Below are 19,448 nucleotides of genomic sequence, written 5' to 3'. Positions count from 1 at the left end.
GCTGGCTAAAAAGTCTCGTGGATTAGAGCTGTCAGGAGACAATGTAGCTTTTTATGAAGATTTTACCAGAATGTCCTCCTGCCTTCTGCAAAGTCTCAGTGAAAACCTACTTGAAAGAAAATTGTCTAAAACTCAGACAAAAGCACAGTAATTACTATTATTTCCTGAATATTGTTTGTTTACTAAAGATAGCGTACACGCTACACAGTTGGCTACAAATGATGTCTTATTTACATTTCATATAATGATATACTTCTATTTTCTCCTATGAATAGGATAAACTTCAAGAAAAAAAAGCAAAATTATAGGATAGTGGAAAAATGATTATAATGAATCTATGCACCCTGACAACACAGATTTTCTTACTGATTTACAGAGAGGTGCATCAAGGATATAAGTAGGTAAGCTCCAACATTCACACTGCAAGAGAGTCTGATCTCTCTCAGTATATCCCCGTGTTTGCAGTCCTTTCTATACAATCTTTTCACCTATCAGTTTTTGCTAATCAAATTCTACTGCTGAAAAAAACATTTAAAAAAAAAAATGACAGTTTGGGAAGCTTGGAAATTTATTTGTTGTCCAAGTGAAACTATTCATTTCCAAGTCTGGAAAAAAACCTGACCTGACTTGACTATAATTATTTTCCTGAAAGTTCAGGTTTTATTTTTTTAATGAAAAGTAGATTGATTTTGTCAGATGCATTTTCAGTGCCCATAAATCCCCATAGCGCACAAAGTACTACTTTGGGGAAGGAATTAATGCTATAGATTTCCTACTTTCAACAGGCCTGGAGGTTATAAATATTCAAGAGTCGATTCCGGAAAGAAAACGATGATACTTTTGTAAATGAATGTCTTTTTTGAGAGGCGTTTTGGATAAAACGTTCTTTGCTCCTTCACCTCCCAGGTTTGCAGAGCAGCAGAAGCATCACAGAGGTGGTGGCTGCATTGCAGAAGGCAGCTGTGATGGTCCCTGCTGCAGAGCCAGGGCACCACATGGCCATGACCTGGACTGGTGATGGGGATCGAGTTCATCCTGTTAGTAGGTTCATCCCCTTGTCCAGAGGTGGTAAAACCTGAGGGTGCTTCTGCTTTGGGGGCAACAGAGCTGCTCATTGACCTGCTTCTCCTTGCAGCCTGTGACCCAGCTCCTGGCCTGGACCTCTTGGAAGCAACGAGGAAGAGGAGGGATGGGGGGCTCCTCCATCCATACGCTCCATCACAGGTATGTGACCAAGGCTTCTGCATCCACCATGGAATGACTCGGATGGGACTTCGATTTTGGAGTGGAACTTGGGTGGAGGAAAACACTGGCTCTTTTGGGTTGTCTTCTTCATGCTCTCTCCACCTCCCTCTACCCAAGTCTGGTGATCCACAACACCTAGGGCTTGTTCTGCTAAAGCCAAGCATTCGAGAGGTGGAAATTAATTATTTTGCAGTTACTTCTGGGTGAACTCATGAAAATTCCCTGTAACTCTGCACAGCAGTTCGGTGCTCTAAGCCTACCACCTCTTTGAGGACATCCACACTCTGCAGAGAGAATATCCAAGCCCCGTGCACCTCTGGAAGCTGCAACTAACCGAAATGCTTCGGAACCAGCTTCCAGGGGGAACGCAGAACGACTGTAGCACAAAATGAGTGTCTGCTATGGAATGAACTGCAGCAGCGTAATTGCAACAGTTTACCTCCCATTAAGCTTGTTGCTGCTGAATTAACTTTTGAAATGTGGTCATTTCATTCTCGTTAAAATCTGGCTCTTGTATGGGATGAGTTCCTGGAGCTTTGGGTCACCTGTAAAATTTTTAAATTTATTGCCTGCGTTTCTAGAAATCAGTTAGATTTTTCTTCTGTGGAAGCAAAAAAAAGAGTGGCAACTTCTTTAGTAACTAATTCTTCCTCTTGTTTCCTCCCTGAAAAGGAGTTTGCCATCAAACACGCATATGGAACTTATTGGGGGGCAGTTCTGTTGTAGTCTGGGTCCTATTTTCCTGCTGTAAATCACGAGAAACTCCTTCAAATACTAACTGATCAGTTGTTACCCGGTCTTCTCTTAGCAAAACCCCAATGGAAGGACGATTGGGCAGATTTGCAGCTGCCAAACAGTGTAGTCTCTTCCTTAAATCATTTTACTTCTCGAGCCTTGCAACACAGGATGAGAGCTGAGATGAAGATGACCTGACCATAGATTACATTGTACTTCCATCAGGCTGGGAGAACGGATCATTTGAATTCTGTAATCTATTGCTCTTGATAGCTGACCTAATTTTTAAGGGCTGAAATGACTTATAGCAGTCGCATCCCTTTGATGGAGGCAGTAAGAAGTGGTGTGTTTTGAACGGCCTCTGCCAAGAAGGTCAGTAAGTTCTTGAGGAAAAATGGTTGATGGATGCTATTAAATGTACACGGCTTCTGCCTATTGCTTATCGACGGATTGTGAGCTGAGATGATTTCCTTTCAGGCTTGAAGGTCATTTCTGAGGCACGTTTTAGCGCTAAACACAGGATTGCTTCAAATCAAATGCCTGGAGCCGAAATGAAAAATTAAGAACATTCATATGCTGCAATTACAAACACAAACAGATCAATAAAGGAAGGGCATTTAATAAGACTCACAAATGTCAGAACGTAACTTCAGGACATATCTATAGCCATGGCTGAGTAGGACTTCACTCTCCGCGTGCCTATATTGCATGACTGATAGACGGAGAGCAAAACTGAACCTCGCTGACATCCTTTATCTGTTTAAAATAATTGCTCTCCATGCTTTGCAGACTACAGCAAAGCGCGTGCATAATTAGACATCTCTCGATGAAAAGTCAATCTCCAGACTTGGATGTGTCTTTAGTTTTAACGTCCCCAATGCCACTTGGAGGTTATTGTGACCCCCCCAAAGTAAGACAACTCCAGAGCAGCTTCAACAGGGCCAGGCCCTGAGGTTCAATTATCATGCCCGGTGTAATGTCACAACTCATTACTTTCCAGAAATACAAATTTGTAATGCAATGCAGCAGGCATAAATATTTTTTTGGCATTCCACATCGGGGATTAGAGCACAATCAGAGCAGAGCTGCACTTGGAGCGGCCTTTTTGGAAACAGCGATGCAATGCCTGCTCATTAAGAAAGCAGCCAACTGCTGGCCGTGGTTGATTGCATTGCTTTGTGTCTCCGGGAGGTATTTTTCTCATCCTACAAGCTGTAAAAATAGCCCCCACGAGCCCGGGTTCAGACTTGGTGCCGCATCTGCACATTCCATTAGTGAAATGGGAAATATGCTATTACCGTATGGAAGGTAGAATAGGATACTGCTTTTTGCTTTATTACATTTATATAAAATTGTGCACCCTGCATTGCAAAACGTTAATTGGTTTGCTGTGTTTATATTTCTCCTATGCATCCAGCTATCCTGCTATATCCATTACAAGAAAAGTAGGTAATAAGCTAAGCTTAAGTCTGCTATCACCACCCTGCTTTGGGGGAATCCAGAGAGACCTTGAAGATGCTGTGGATCCTGCCTTAGTCCCAGCTATTCCCAGGAAGTTGTTGCCTCCATTTCCATCTCTTCTGTAGGTCCCTGCAGATTTGAGTGTGGGTCCAGCAGCCTTGGGCAAAGGTTGCAGCATCCCCAGGGCTTGCATAGCGCTTTCCTGCCCTTTGTGCACGTCTGCCTGTTGGATTTTCATTGCAGGGAGCAGTTGGAGCTGCAGTGTGTGATGTTCACGGGTCAGCTCACCTTTCTCTCAAGTGAGAGAGGCGGCTTGGAAAGCCCTTATCAAGAGCACTGATGCACTCGGCAAGAAGGATGGAGAAAGGTTTCCCATGTATAATGCATGCTCGCCCCAAGTATAAAGCAGGGAGCACTTTCTCAGGAGGTTAGTGATGGGGACAGGGTGGAAATTCCCACCTTGGATGCAGGTGTGTGGCACCATTTAGTAGTCAGTAAAAGGTCAGCCTTTCCTGGAGGCATTAGCAGGCTGTGATGATGTGATGCAGGGATGAGCTGGAGGGATGCCCAAGCCTATCTGTGTTTTAAGGGTAGAACCTGCAAAAAGAGTCTGCAAAGCATCTCCATATAGTATTTGTGTCCAAATGCATTCAAGACTGCTTTTGTCCATTTGCAGCAGATCTGACTTTGCTCCTATCAGTTGATATGCAGGAAATAAGGTATCCCAGGTACTTGCACTTGCTCTGTTAGGATTGCACTAGACAATTATTTAGCTGTCCTGAAAAAAACTCACTCTTTTTCCAAATAACATTTACTGAGCTGTCACTAGAGACAAAGATGTTTTCCGCTGCACGATGCTTTTAATCTCTCGGTGTGTGGGGGTGTTTGAACAGGAGCAGATGTGCAAAACCCCTGAACGGCAGGCAGACCTTTGGCTCCATCCCCTCAGGATAGGCAAGATCTGCACAAAACCCCCGGGCTCTGGGACAGGGGAGCAGATGGGCAGATGGCCTGGCTGGCTCCTGGCACTCCGGGCTGGCAACGCCGGGTGTGTGAGCGTGCAGCGATGATCCTGCCTGGCTCCCGCCAGCCCTGCTAGTAAAACGGTGCTTTTTAGGCTATATAAGCATAAAGAACATAGTAATTTGTGCTAGAGACCAAGCGCGCGTGCTCTGCCTGAGGTGTTTGGGACAGAGGATGCTGTAGAGGGGTAAATCCAGGAGGAAAGGACCCGCTTTAGGGGCATGGCTGTGCATGCTCATCGTGCACTTCTAGGCTATGTGTTTAATAACCACGAGTGGCTGCTGCTCCTCCTTCCACCAGGGAAGTGGCCTTGTTGAAAAGAGCAGCCAAATTCCTCCCACACGAGCACGTGGCTTTGTACACCACAAAGCATCAATGAGCTCTGAATTGAGTCCATTCTGCATCGGCGTTAGCGTGGCTTGAAGTCCCCATCCTGCAAGGCAATAGTGACTCAAGGCCAGGATTCCCAGAGCTGGGAAAAAGGTTGAGCTCCCTTGGACTGCTTGGATCCAGGATTTGGATCCAGTGTTGCCCTTCTGGAGGAAGGACCTGGGAGAAAACTGAAATTTGGCTCCATATACAACTTTCAAACAGTCAGACTAACATTTAGTTCAGGGCCTGAAAATGGTTCAGGTCTTGCCTTTTTATCAGGTGTCTCTTTTTACGGACTTAAAGATGCAGGGGTACTTCCCACCTCAGTGCTTAGTGTTTCCAGAAGTGACACAGCTTTTGATGAATTCACCACTTAGACATGAGTGTGCTAAGACCAATGATAGGCTGTTGCTAGCAGCTAGATTCAATTTTGCCTCCTATGAAATACAGTTTTCATAAAACGTTTTGCAACCTAGCTGAGCTGTTCCCATTTTTTTCTAATTTAGCTTTGAAAAAATGCTTTAGCTTCAGCCAGTCAATTTTCTTGCCTCTTTGACCTTTAAATTCAATGAGTTGTGTCCAAATTAGTTGCCGCAGAACAAAAACGCAATACTGGAGTTGTAGCTGCCTTGTGGAAGGAACGGGCAAAATTTTGTACAAATCTGGAGCAAAAGAACTTCCCTTAGTGGCTTCATTCCAGCTCCTGCTGCCTGAACTGAAGGCAAAAGGGACTGTTTATTGTATTGCCAAATTATAGGCAAATGCTGTATAAGTTATTTCCTTGCAGAACATCGCTCTTGGTGTATAAAAATGTTTTCATAGTAAATTGGATGTATAGCAGAGATGCTATTATGCTAAACTTCCAGGCATTTGCACTGGCATTTGAAACCCCCAGGTATTTTGAAAGGTGATGCTCCTTGCAGCCTTTGCATCTCATTGGTTTTGCACGGCACATTTGCTGTATTTCTAGGTAGTAATAAAAGTGCCCATAATGGATCAATAAGGTCATATTAGATATATGATCAAATAAGCACTAGGCAACATGAAGATGTGTTCAGACTGTAAATCATGAAAGAGAGTGCGTTTCAACTCCACTTTCATTAAAGATATTGGAAGGAAAAAATCAGATATCTACAAATCAAGAGCTGTAGATGCCCGTGAGGAGGGGGAATGAATTTTATTGCCCATGTAATTACTTGGCTGTAAGTTCTGAGGTTTAAAAACCCATTTCCCATCCCAGAAGGAGTGTTCCTGGCCCAAACCCAAGCTGATGAGCGTGATTCTGCATGTCAAGATGCTCCTGCTGCTACAGAGGAATATTTCTCTTAATGGCCTGTCCCAAAACTCTTGTGTAGCGTTGGTTGAGCAGTATCTAGCTCAACATCTCTTCCATAGAGTTATGGGACGGAGCTTTATTTTTCTGTGCAATTCCAAGTTTGAAGGCACAATGTTAATGGTCAAAGTGGCAATGCCTCATGCACAAGAATTGCATTGCCAGGGTTGTGCCAATGCCATCAGGACTTGGTCACGTCAGTGCTGGGGAAGTCCAGGTATGAGGACTCTGCACCACGCTGCTGATTTATGGAGAAGCAAAGGGAGCGTTGAACTAGCAAGATAAGGGGCGAGACGAATTTCAAATTTCCCCTCCAAAATGTAGCAATTTATTGAACACTTAAAGCTCCTAATCAAGTATATGAAACAATCTCCTTCTCCCTCTCTGTCTTTTAGTAAGGTTTCTAGAGTAAAGTGAAGGTGTGAATTTAGCCAGGCTCTCCTTGGAGGATTAAGGCAGTCCGTGTGAGCTGCATTTAATTCAATTAATCTTTCCAGATAGTTCCTAAATCACGCCATCAATCTATTTGATTCCACAAGCATAATCCTCGATATGCAGCTGCCCACCACAGTCAGCCAGAGAGACTCTTGGTTGCTTTCTAAGGAAATAAATATAATTATAAACAGATCATAGTGTTGAACATTTCCTGAATCTGGAATTCAGTGTCTTGACAGCTTTCCAGACAAGAACACCATCAAACTTTTATAGGTAAAGGATTTTGCCTTGAATTTATATATACTGATGAGCACGTTAACCAAAAGAAAGCAGAAATACTTTTTGTTTTAATGGTTTTGGACTTAAAGCTTCTTTCATCTTCCAGTCGAATTATCCATTGTGGCAAGTAAAGCCAGGAGTGTGTGACATTGGAACTCATTGGAAAAGGGAGAAATATTTAATGAAAAAGAGGGAGGGGGAAAAAAAAAAAAAAAAAAAAAAAAGACTTACCAAGTCTAGACAGTTATAGCATGTTTAATTAAGGTTGTAGTGCTATCATAGGTATATGGATGTGCAAAAAAAGACATTGCCTGCCCTGGTGTCCTGCCCAGAAACTTGATTTCTTGCTGTATTCTGGGGGCTCCCTTTTGATGCTGGTTATTCCTCAGCAATTCCACTGAGGGCCTTACATTTGGGGCATAGGGACCCCCTGTGCTACGGGTCTGGTCCTATGTGTTTCCTTCTCTTGTTTTTAAAAATCTCCTTTATTTGAAGGGGAAGCAGCACCCACCTGCAGCTGCGGGAGCCTTGCGGGGTACCACGTGCTGGTTTGGGAACTGGGGTCCCTTTCCTGCCTTCATCCGGATTACACTGTCCTCTTCCAACACTTTCTTGTGGAAAATGTCCCAGTTTAGGGAGCCACAATTACTTTTCAGTATTTTTGAGCTACTGACCATTGGCGCCAGCCCCAGGGTGCTAAGCAACCACTTGCAGCATCCATAGCACAAGGGATATGTATTAGCATCCTATTGATCTTAAATGCATAATGGGGGAAAAAAACCCTATTCTCTTAATAGCTGTTTAGTTCAGGATGAATTTTTAATTTTCGTATTTTTGCAGGCTTAATTATGAATACCAGTTTCATGCTCGTCGGGGTGTTTCAAGCTAGCTTTGGTCCTTCTTGGGAAGATAGCAGACATCTCTACCGCAATTTTTCCAGCAAGCTGTCAGCTCCCACCTACCAATCTGGCTTTTCCCATCTTCTAGAGTCTGCGTTGAGCCGTGTATTGCTAATTTTGCAACAAAGGGTTGCATTTGCAACCAAAAAATTCTCTTGAGGGGAATCAAGGAAAACTAGGGAGCTGTAAAAGGAAGCAAGCAAAAAAGCTCTGGAGAGAAGGACAAATCTCAGGGGAAAAGGTCGCTTTCTCCCTTATGTAATGCTTGATGTGCTACTTTTCCATACAGCCTTTCAAATTTTCTTTTCTTATTACATTTTAATTTAGATTGTGACTGCTTTTGCCAAATACCCTCTTAAATATGCTTATAATGCAAAGAAGAGTAGGAAAGAGTGAGAGGTAATTACCCGTTCATCACTCCATTGCAACCTTATGCGTGAACTGAAAAATTGCAGTTTAACTCGGAGGAAAGTAGAGAGGAGAGCCCAAGCATTGCTCATAGGCTTTTCCCAATACGTAGCATTAGTCAGGTAAATGGTTATTTTGGTTAATATTTTACTAATGGTTTCTTTGGGCTTGCCTGGGGGTGATAGCAAGCATGGCCAGCGAGGGGATGGATATGCACCTGCATCAGGCTCCTGTAATTTTGGCTCCTTATGCTTAGTACTTTCCCAGGAAGAGTTAAATTTTCACAGATGAAACTCATACTTTTTGCTAAGGTTTCTACTGAAATCGTTTTCTTTATAAGCAGCTCAGTAAAACAGTGATTAAAGCCGTAGAAATATTTTTACTGCCAATTTTCATATCCCAATGCATAAAAAGTCTTTTCCACGTTTTGATGCAGATCCCAGCGCCCTGCACTGGGACAAGGGCTTTGGAGCTTCCCTATTGCAGTCCCCAAGGAAGAGGCTGTACTGGCGTGCAGGGCTCCAGCCCGCCTTGGGAAATGGAGATCTTGGGCTGTCAGCACTGGAACTCCCTGAAAATATTTCATAATTATAGATGGCAATCTCTTAGCTGCAAAAGTGTCCACTCAGCACGGGAGGCTTCTCTCTTTGACCTTCTCCTGACAGAAAGGGAGGGAAGATGCCTTTCTGCAGGCTGAGAATTAGCGATTTGTCTGGGTGCAAATAATTCCGACCAGGCTGTACTGCTGCTTGCAAAAACAAAGCCAGATCTCGGACAGGAATATAAGGATTGCTTTAAAAATGCCCGTTTTGCTGACTGGAAGCAATTATGAGTGAAAAAGCCTCAGAGGGGCCGACTGGTAACTGGAGATGTGAAGAAGAATAAGGATTTGTATTAACACTGCAGGCAGCATCAACAATCTGGCAAGAGGGAAGGAAGGCAAAATGGGTTAACTCAAATTTTATTTTATTTTATTTTATTTTATTTTATTTTATTTTATTTTATTTTATTTTATTTTATTTTATTTTATTTTATTACTATTTTTTTTATTGCACCAACAGGTTCCCTTCCTGATGGAGGGCAGGCTGCTAGTGGCAGGTACTGCAGCCTGGTTGACTAAGTATGGGAAGATCCTAGTGGAAACTGCAGCTAGCTCAACTCGGAAATAAAATGGTGCTTTCTCTGGAGGAAGGAAAGTTAACTCTGGAAACAATTTAGGGAGAGCTGTGGTCAAGTCATCATTCCAGGAGACTTTTCCCCATGGAGACCATTTTTTTTTCCCTCTGAAATCTGTGCTCTGGCTCATGTGGCACCTGGGCTTGCAGTTGGAGCTGGACGGCTGTGTCAGAACACTGGGTGGGATAGTCACAGCTGTCCCCTGTGGAAATTGTATGAAAGTGGTATTTTCATACTCCCTGCTTATATTTAAAAGTAGTAACATATTTAAGAGAAATAACATTGCAGTACACATTTTTCTTTAGTGGAAATGAAGCTAAACCAGAACATGATCCATAATAGAAGGATGCTTTTCTGATGCTTGTGTTGTACCCTTGGACAACATACCAAAAGTGAACTTGTAGGTACCTTGTTATGCTGGTGTTTGGACTGTAATTATTGCCAACAACTCTGTCCTTAATGTCATGTAAAATTACCTTTCTCCAAGTTGATCTATTCTCCGTCACAGTGTGCTGATTGGGGTCCCTACTGGCTGTCACCACTTGGAAAAGGTGGGAAGTCTCCTTGGAAGGCTCCAAAGCACACGCAGAGGACTGATCTCTTCAGTGCCTATTTCATGGGAGACCACGCAGTGGAGCATGAGCTGAAAAACAATTATTGCACTATAGTATCAGAGATAAAAGGTAAGGCAAAGTGGGGGGATCAAGCATGTAATTCATTTGTTTGTTCATTTAGCAGACTCGGCTAAATTTGTATCCCTCGGATATTTTTGTATCCCAGATTTGGACTCAGGGGAGTTATGTCATGCAGCCACGGAGCCTTTCTTTGCAAGAAGCTTCTGCATTAAAAGAAAATGACAACAACAAGGCCACTCTTCTAATGGATCACAGCTGAAGCGGAGCAGTTTTATTTCCAGTAGAAGAAAGTGGTTAAGAGAATTAGCGGCTGCCTGAGCTGCCTAGCCGTGTGTGATAATGAGATGGGTTATAAATAATGTCATTAATTCATGTGTCCCTTCGCCGTGTGCCACTCCAGTTACCGTGCAAATCCCCTGATGCAGGATGCACTGACCTCCTTGTTAAAGCATCTAATGGCACAAAGCCCGGGATGCCCACGTCTGCTAGCAGCAGCGTCGCATCAGGCAGAATTCTAGGGCAGTATTGCTGCTAAAAAGGCCCATGTATATCCCCAAGAAAAATAAATAGAAAGCCTTTCCTCTTGTTTTGCATTGTCTTTTCCTATTGTTGGGGTGTATAACTGGGGCAGCACCGTCTTAGATGTGGGGTGCTCCTAACCTAGTGTCCCCAGTTTGGGTGAGAGGATAAATTAGCTGTAACATGGGGGTTTGTGACATCTTTTTTTTTTCAGGCTTCTTTGCTTCCCAGGACCGTAATTCCTCCATCACTGGTGGAAAAGCAATGCTCTTTCTGGAGATAAATGATGAGGTGCTGTGTTCTTCCTGGGGTTAAACAGTAAGGGCCCTAATTTCAGCATGCAACACTGAGCAAGAAGCACTGGAAGGAAAGGCAGAAACAACAATTTTTAATTCTTTTTTTTATTACTGTTTTGCTAACAGGCCTGCAGGAAAAAAAAGGGGAAAGAATAGTTGCCTTCAATGATCTCTGGCATTTCCAGCAAATGCATCCTGCCTCTCCCCTTCCAGGGCCCTTTAGGATGTCAGTGCTGGAGACAGCCACTATCCAGCTGGCGCAGCAACCAAAGGAAAGCACTTTTGCAACCCATGATTTAGTCTTTTGTTGCCTGTCAGCATCATATGCAGCGTGAATAATATTTTTCCCGTTTCCGTATTAAGCGAGAGGAAAGCACTGGGTATTTTCAACAAGCAGCCACGCTGCCCCTCTGCAATATTGCAGCTTTTGTTGGTGACAGTTTCCATGGCATTTGCGTCCTCCTTTCATCCTTAGAGTTAGCGCAATTTCATTATCTCCAAAGATAGTGTTTAACTTGCTCTTCTTGTTAATAAATTAAAATCTGGCAGTTTTGTGCTTTCCTAAGTAATCTAATAAGGATGCTTTTGCTTTGTCGGGAAAACTTTAACCATTTATAATGTAGGTAGAGGCCGTGTGATGAGAATGAGTCCTGTCAAGAGAGTAGAGACACTTTGCACTGCCAGGTGCTGTTCCTGAGCTTCATGGGCTCAGGAAAGGGGCTGCTGGCTTAAACACAGAATTTGCCATTGAAGCCAATGGTAATTTCACCAGCGGTTTTGGCTGCTGATGTTTTTTCTATTGCTCGACTGGATCTTTTCTGCAGCCGCAGAGCACAGGTGTTGGAGAAGTCGTGTTGCTCTACCCTGGCAAATGTGAAATATTCATGAGAACTGGAGCTTAAGGTGGAGCAGGAGATTTTTGTCTTGCCTCGTGCACTGTCTGCGCTGCTGTGATTTGGCAAGGGCTGGCAGACTTCACCACTCTGGAAAGCCTCCTTCTGAAATCAACTCGAATTAGCCCAGCTATTGCTTGAAAATAGCTATATAAAGTGCATGCCAATGAGTCAGAGCCATATGACAAGGAACACTAAATGGGATGAGCGCTGCCTCCAGCTGATGAATGCTTTGGGGGTTTGCATTTGTCACAACATCCTCCTGAAGGGTGAGCCATGGAGCTGGAACAACCTGAAGGACGGGCTGGGATTGAGACTCCTGCATCCTTGGTAATTAATTCCCTGGCATTGAACTCTGTGTTGCTCCCATTGGAGACCTCGGGCTGCTCCTGTATGCCCAGCATGTCCAGGCTTCAGCCTGCCTGCGCTGAGGCATTGCTGCCCTAGGGGACAGGTACTGCCAAGCCTAATCCTGCAGCTGCCTGGGACGAGGTCACCGAAACCACAGCGGTGTTGGCTTGTGTGGAGGTTGGAATGTCAAAAACCTGCTGGAAAACCTCCCTGCCAGCGGCCTGATGTAGCCGGCTGCAGCAGGTAAAGCGGCAGCAAAGAAGTGTTGGGAGTCTTGTGCAGAACTGCAATATTCTTTACAATTCCCTCTGTCCACATTCCAAAAAATAAATAAATAAATAAAATAAATAAAAGTATGGGTGCAGAAATGGCCTCAGAAATGCAGGGAAGGAGGGTTGAAGAGGGTGTTTGGGCACACTCAGGACTAGGGCAAGAGATGTGGGGAGATGGGTGGATTGGCATTTTGGACTGAAAAGCCAAAATTCAACACAAGCAGCTTTTCTGAAACCAGCCCAAAGTTGCAAAGATCCAATGCAAATGTCTATGAAATACGTAGACACGCCTACTCTATGCCAAAATGATCTGTTTTTGCAAAAAGGCCGTGTTAGCTGGGCATCGTTATATTATAACTAGTTGTGCTAGGATCAAGATAACTTTGTGCATTAGGCTGAGGACTGATGCCATCAGAAACGTTTAATTCCTGTTCCTGTCTCAGCAGTTTTTCCGTGAATTAGGTGAGACACCTAGATTATTTTTTCTGTGTTTTCAAGAGAGTCCTGAGGACAGAAACATTCTGAGGATGCTTCCCGGCATGTCAGCCTTGCCCTGTGCTTTTGCCTAGGGAGTAGGCGCAGTCCTGGTAGTGACATAAAACATATACAGCTTCTTCTGGAAGAAATTAAAAATGCCTCTCTTATACTGGTAGATGTCAGCCACCAACTGGCTTATAAATATAAGTTTAATGCTTAAAAAAAAGGCAATAATCACCATTATCCTTGCTTAATAGCATCATTTTAAAATGACTTACTGACATCATATATTACTTTCTTCCCCTCCAGTAAATGGTCTCTCCCTGATGTATTTTATTACTTATAGTAAATTCAGTCAAGCAGTATATTTTGCTTTCAGCAAGGTATTCTCAGTTACTTCTCCTGTCCAGGATAAATTGAGATAAATTTTGCCTGTGTCTGGCTTTTGCTTATGGCAACCGTCTCTGCTCGTGAGAAGTTACAGCCCAAGTTGGACAGGACTTGAGAAATGACAATATCCGAGTGCCGAGAGCTGCAGATCAGCGGTCTGCAGCCAAGCTGGGTATGGAGGGTTCACTGAAGCAACCTAAAGCCTAGTAAGCGGGGAGAAAATACAAAGAAATTTCATAAATTCTCTAATATTTATCCTGATAAAGTTGTAAGTACATTACAAAGAAGTAACACCAGTTTACCATGCCGTTGTGAGGTTATATAGTGGAGCGTTGCCTTGGGTTGTCACTATTTACTATTTCTTTTGCCATGAGAGAAATATGGATGTATTGCCAGAGCTGCACAAAAATGGGGTGGAATTTCAAATTAAAGTGATCCCTAGGCCTTTGCTTGCTGCTGATTCGGTGTTCCCGAGGCTTAGCAAAGCCCAGAGCTGAGGTTACCGTCTTGTCAAAGCCAACTAAAGCTGCAAGGACCAGTGGTGTTCCCATGGGAGCTGCGGTGGCCCTGGGGAAGCTACTTGATTTTTGGTTTTACCATCTCCTAAGGGTTAGAACCAGCTTCAGCCACTCAGGATACAGCTGCACCAGTGACCATTGACTTATTTTGTGGCATTGCTGTTGGAAAGCAAGGTCTTGTGCACTAAAGGAGACCAGGACAGTTGTGGAGGGAGATCCCTGTCCTTTTACGGTCCATCTCTTCTGGCTAACCACAAGGAAACCTCTGAAGTTTATTTTGTCAGCAGAAGCAGCTGTGGAAAGAGAACTGTTTCTTCCAGAGCTTCTACCATTCTGCAAGCAAGTCCAATTGATTTTTAGATCATGGGGCTGGGAGCTGAAAGCCAACGGGGATGGATTTTGTTTAACTTCCTTATTTAAATACTTATACATCCTTTTTTTTAATAACTCACCTCTATTTGCTGTTTTTATGTCTGTATCTCATAGTACGGGAAAAAAAGGAAGAAGCTGGCAATTGGCATCACAAATAGGCGTTAGCAAGCAGCATCTCTTGGCCTTTGCAGCTTGACGTTTTGCTGTTCCCAAGGAATTTGCTCTGAGCCCAGGCTCAAGGATGAGCTGGCATTACAGATGAAGAGAAGCAGAGCTGGGCACGTCTTTTGGGACGTTTTGCTCTCTTTGCAGACCTTTCTTCTGATCTCACCTGTGTTTGGGGTCTTCTATGCTGCCAAGTGCACCAGGAATCGCCCTCGTGCTGGCATTATCTTGCAATAACCCTGCACAGCCCTCAAGCCAAGGGCAAGGTCACCCCTGATGCTTGCAAAGCCAATTAGGACTTACCGAGCACTAAACTCAGATTTCTTCAAGCCATTTCATTTTATTGATCGGACACGTTTTTATTTCCAGATTGCTCCCTCTTGGGAACCATCCAGGTTTCGTAGTGAGAAGGACTATGTAAAATGTAATGATTCAGCACTCCCGGAGTGGCTGTCTGCAGATTTTGTTAACCATGCAAGCTGCACTTTAGATGCAAGACTGAGCTTGAAGAGCCCCATCATCTGCCTGATGTTCTTCTGAAAGACTTCTCCTATTTGCATTTCTCACTTGTGCTATTTGAAATCGAAACACGTCCTTCCTCTCTCTTCTACTTAAATCCCTAGGATTTTCCTGGAGGGGAGATTCCTGTCTAACACGCAACAGCATTCAGACAGTGCCTGTACTGAGGCTTAACTAACTCTTCTTCCTAAAGAAATCTCCATATATATTGGCAAGTTTTTCCCCACGGCCAATGGACCTGGAAAGGGGCCCTTTGGGCATGAAACTGGTGGCCTCCACCAGAGCCTTGCATGTGCTGGCCCTGGGCACACGCATGCATTTCCTGAAGGCTTAGCTTGAGCAGAACAACTTTGTAGACAACTTAATGCCTTTCTGCAGAGGAAAGATATATGTATATATATATTTGCCTCAGCTGTATGAGAAGCTTAAAATCCCAAGAAAAGAAATACGGTGATTCTGGATCAATGAAGAAAAATACATAATAACCATTTTATGTTGTGCAATAAAAAGAGCCCCATGCCTTATAAATACAGACGCGCAGCTTATCCTGTGCATGCAGTCCAGTAGCCACGAGATGCTTGAAAGGCACACGGCTGAGCAGGTCTGAAACCTGCCCCCGGCTGTATTTGTATGGAATTTCTTGGACTAGGAACGAAGAGATGACTCGGAGAAGAGCCATTGTTGGCACCCAAGCCCTGGGAGCACTAGGGCATTCACAGTGGAGCAAACACTCCAAACAAAGGGACAAAATTGGGCTGATAGCAGTCCATGCGCTTCGTTAGACCATGGTTGGGAATGCGTACAGGGAGGAAAAGTTGCCAGCAACTCATTTCTTCTGAAAATCAACCTAAAATTCTTCCCAGCACACGCAGGCTGAGTGAAAAGCCAAGGATGGAGTGGGGTGCTGGGAGCTGGAGTCTTCCCTAGGCTGCAGCCAAGCCAGAGCTTCCCAGATTTCCATCATCATTTTGATCTTCTACCATCCCCAGAAGGATGCTAGAGGTTGTCAAAGGCTCTTTGCAAGACCTGGGACCTGTCTGCTCTGGAAGAAGAATACTTCTCAAGTATTTATTCCCCCAGCCTTCCCTCGAGGCAAGGTGGAATTGATCCGAGCAGGATTTTCCCTTTGCTTACCTGAGGCTCCTTGAAAATCCTTTTTCAAGTTAAATTTCCTTTGAAAAGCAATCCCTCTGAGTAAAGGGAATGGAGAATATATACTGAACATGAAAAGATTTTGGTGGAATCCTACATATTGTCATGTTTCAGTTGCCTCAAATTCCCTTTGTTCCCCCTCCTCTCTCCCTCCAACCTCCTTGTTTGTTCTTGTTCTTTTTGACTGCCAGCTCTCACCTTCCTCTTGGTTTTCCTCCAGACTCTTAATGCTGTGTCTATTCCATGAATTTACTGTAGTTTGACATTCTGTTTCATGAGTCACTGCTGGGGATAGAGCTTGAGGTAGATCAAATCTCACAGACTCGTTCTTCCAGCTCCCTAAAACTAATTTGAGCTCATGCTTTTTCCTCTGCTGCGCCTTTGTGGGTTCTTTCCCCCGCACACCCTCCCACGAAAGTTAACAAAATTAATATTTTATTTTGCACATGGCAATGACTGCGTGCCGAGGACAGAGGGACCCAGGACAACTTTCCTCTCCTCTCTGCGTGGGTCCTAGGTTTACACACCACTAAAAGTCTGGAACATGCATCTCCTTCCTCAGAAGGCTTCTCAAATTCATTTTTTTCCCCTCAATTTTAAGTCAAGCTCTATGACCCCCAGCGAGGGAATTAAATGTTAGCAAACCGAATGTGCATCCTCACTTATGTTATTATTAGTGAAACGTTGCATGGCAGCAACAGTGAATTCCCAGCACTTCTCTGGCCAGAGACAACTTTTCCTTCCGCCAGCTGTGGTCATGCGTTGTTGAGCTTGCTCTCTCTAATATAGTATGAATAATGTTGGTGCTTGGAGGAAGGCACACTCACCAGACACCAGCTCCCTGCTCCGTGCAGCTCTACTTGGCTCTGGTGCTCAATCACCTTCAGAGATTGTTCATAGCTTTTATGTGCCGCTAAGAACATTAGCCTTTAAATAACTCCACGCCGTGGTGGCGTGAGATGATGAGCTTGGCGAGGGTTTCTCGTTGTGGTGTCATCATCATTTTCATTAGCGCGGTGAGCGGTGACAGCTTGTTCCCGGCTCCGGTTGATGTGATTGCTCCTTGGGAAGCCTGGCACGTCTCATGAACACTCGACATCTGGAAGGGGAAGGTGGAAGGCGAAGTAAACTTGCCAAGTCGCTGCACGCTGCGTGCCCAGGACCCCCCATTTGCTCCTGCCGCAGCCAAGAGCAGCATCCTCGGCCGTTCCTGCAATGCTCTAACAAGAAGATTTTACGATTAATGATGGGAAATACTGCAAAACTTGTGTTGTGCCAAATAGGCAAGGACTGAATTTAGAAGCTTTTCCTATTTAAACTAAGGCTTACGGTGGAAGAGACTTTTCCTTGCACTATGGGGAAAGTCCTGCTTGGCAGCATTAAGCCTCGCAGCAGTGGCTCCAAACGCACCTTGCTGGCAATGTTTTTCCACACAGACAGTCACATTCCAGCACTCATCACCAGTAATGACTCTTTCCACAGCGCTCTCGGTCCCTGTGGAGCCCGTGAGCACCTTGCGTTGTGTCCAACAGGAAAATCTGATCTGCACCTCCACCACGAAGCCGCTGCTCCCAGCGCTGACGTGACGCGCGGTGACACCGTGCAGCGCGGCTGTGCAAAGCAATGCAGACAAGGCTGTCAGACACCGTCTCGGCATGATAATCCGCTCTGACACCGCTGCAAAACCCAAACCCCGCGTCCTTTTGGTGGCCCCGTCCTTCACAGGGACCTGCACGTGCCGGCAGCCTCCCTGCATTCGCCTTCCCCTGCCCTGCAACTGCATCCAGCAAAGCTCACGTGCAATGCAGGAAAATGCCCAAACTTCCCCGTTTTTCTTGCAATAGTTAGGCCTTGTGTGCTGCTATCAGAGATATTTTCCGTGCAGCCGTGTGTTAAACCGTTAAGTAAGTAACCCAAACCTATTAATCACTAGCATATTCCTTGCTGCTGTACCGTGCGAGGATTGCTTCCATGGTTGCTTTAATGGATTGCTCAGCTCGGAACGATTTTGAGGTGAAAGGTCTTGCAAGGCTCTTTTTATAAGCTTTCTGAAATCTAATCCATCATTAATTTCCATGTGTCTCGCACAGCACTGGGCTGATGCAATGCATCGCCACCTAAATCCTCCTCTGATAAAGTTATACAGGTATTACAAAAATTCAGAGCACTCTTGTTAAATCAGTTTGCCTTTTTCGGACGTCTTCCTAGCTGAGGTGTAAACCCAGGATCTTAAAGACTATTTGGTTTTGCTTCGTTACCTGGATGAGGGTATTTATCCCCAACATCTCATGAGTCAGCAAATGTCACAGGCAGAAGTGGCTTTTTTAATGAGATCTCTTAATAGAGAACAGCAAGCGTTCCACCCTGGTGTCCCCAGTCTTATATTTTTGGCCCCAGTTCCAGCATCTTTCCTCCCACAAGCCAAATGGTTCCTCCGACATTATGTAAAACACCCACGTGGCTCCTTTGCTCTTTCCTCGCTATTTCCCTGGATAATTTTGGTGTTCTCTGCTTTTCAGTAGTGTTAGTGTTAGAAAAGCTTGAAAATACAAGGAAGAGGGCTGTCAGACCATCAAAAGTACACTACAATGCATGCAAAAAATACAGAAAATATAGATAAAATGGAAAGGAAGGGGCAAAAAGTATGGAATGGGAAAAAATTATATGTGAGGTCATATGCAATGCTTGTGGCAAAAAGAAATCACTATATCAAAGCCTGTGGACAAGAACAGGTAAAAAAAAATATATATATATATAGTATGCTAACTGAGGGGTGATTGAGACAGGCTGTGCAGGTCTGACATCCAGAGCAAATCAGCCAAACCAAATTGTGTACATTAAGAGAGCTTCGGATGCAAAAATAGAGGGGGCAGCAGCAAGCGAAGAGGAAACAACACCCATATGGCCACTTGTAACCGAAAAGGCGAAGGACTTGTCAGACTAACTCACCTGTGAATAAGTAAGCTAAATAGCTGCTAAGGCAGCTCTCTCCCATTTGCATTATACCAAAGCCTGGTGCAAAGCAAAGCTGAGCCAGCAGTTGAGGCTGAAGGAAGGCTGCCGAAAGCAAAGGCAGGCATGGATTTCTACAGAAACCAAGGACCTCAGAAACCTTTGCTGGCTTTTGAAGTCCCAGGAGAGTGGTATAAAGGCTCAAATTCTGCAGTTCGTCAAGCAAACCTTCCCTTGGACAGCAAGCTTAGCTTAGTCGTGCTGGTTGTTTCAAAGTCAATAAAACTGCATGGAGTTGAGATATGTGTTTTGGTTTTGCTTTTCCCCCCAAACAGAAGCATCATTAACTCCTAGACGAGGTCAGCCAATTAGCTGGAGCTGCCCCAAGCTCAGCTCAGCCCCTTGGTGCTGGATCTAAAGGAGCGCAGGAGCAGAGCTGGGGCACCACAAGGCCAATTTCACTACCTTTGCTCAGGCTTTGGCTGCAGGGTAAGTTTTCCTCCAGCATTTCTTAAACATAATGACCCCAAAATCACAGCAGAGCAAGCCAAGACCCAGGGCTGCCCTGCCT

The 19,448-nt window shown here is 44.5% G+C and overlaps 1 long non-coding RNA gene across 1 annotated transcript; it reads left to right on the top strand.

The window, feature by feature from the left end:
• The first annotated feature begins 283 nt into the window (after window positions 1-283).
• On the top strand, window positions 284-1,560 carry LOC112948652. Its single transcript, XR_003249675.1, has 4 exons — window positions 284-401; window positions 907-1,041; window positions 1,136-1,224; window positions 1,439-1,560. It is a non-coding gene; the product is annotated as an uncharacterized LOC112948652 (long non-coding RNA).
• Window positions 1,561-19,448: the final 17,888 nt, after the last annotated feature.

Source organism: Nothoprocta perdicaria, unplaced genomic scaffold, assembly GCF_003342845.1.
Source record: "Nothoprocta perdicaria isolate Ctin4 unplaced genomic scaffold, notPer1 scaffold_270, whole genome shotgun sequence".
In the NCBI taxonomy this organism is placed as follows: Eukaryota; Metazoa; Chordata; class Aves; order Tinamiformes; family Tinamidae; genus Nothoprocta; species Nothoprocta perdicaria.
This window is presented reverse-complemented; position numbering and strand designations above follow the sequence as displayed.